Below are 642 nucleotides of genomic sequence, written 5' to 3' on the forward strand. Positions count from 1 at the left end.
CACTTTTCACCCAAATCATAGGAACGTAGAGTACTTTCCTGATCGGTACACAATTTTGGTGCACCTCTAACTTCGCCAGCACTTTATCGTTACGTTTTGTGCACAACCTTGGGACATGGTGTAAGTTTCATCATTGTTATGTTTGATTCGGTTTATTATGATTGAAAAATACGCTACGTCCAAGAAATCTGAACTCGAATACTTTTGCCACGTTGCGCAAAAGCTACTGAGCAACTCCTAGCCGTTTACCGATTTAAAATTTAATTTTCGTTATTAGTTTTAAAAATACGCTAAGTCCCAAAAATCTGAACTCGAATACTTTTTCTATGTGCCGCCAAAAGCTACTGAGCAACTCCTAGCCGTTTACCGATTTAAAATTTAATTTTCGTTATTAGTTTTAAAAATACGCTAAGTCCCAAAAATCTGAACTCGAATACTTTTTCTATGTGCCGCTAAAAGCTACTGAGCAACGCCTAGGTTGGTACATTTCTGGTACATGGAGTGTATGCGTGCAGGCGTACTGCCGTGCTGGACTGGAAAATCGCACTTGCTACTAGAACGTAGAGTAATTCCCCTAGATAGGTGCTTTTGCATGCCTCTGTTCGACGTCCATGCAACTTGGAACGTGCGACACACGTAGCT

Source organism: Anopheles arabiensis (genome assembly GCF_016920715.1).
Source record: "Anopheles arabiensis isolate DONGOLA chromosome X unlocalized genomic scaffold, AaraD3 X_pericentromeric_contig0003, whole genome shotgun sequence".
NCBI lineage: Eukaryota > Metazoa > Arthropoda > Insecta > Diptera > Culicidae > Anopheles > Anopheles arabiensis.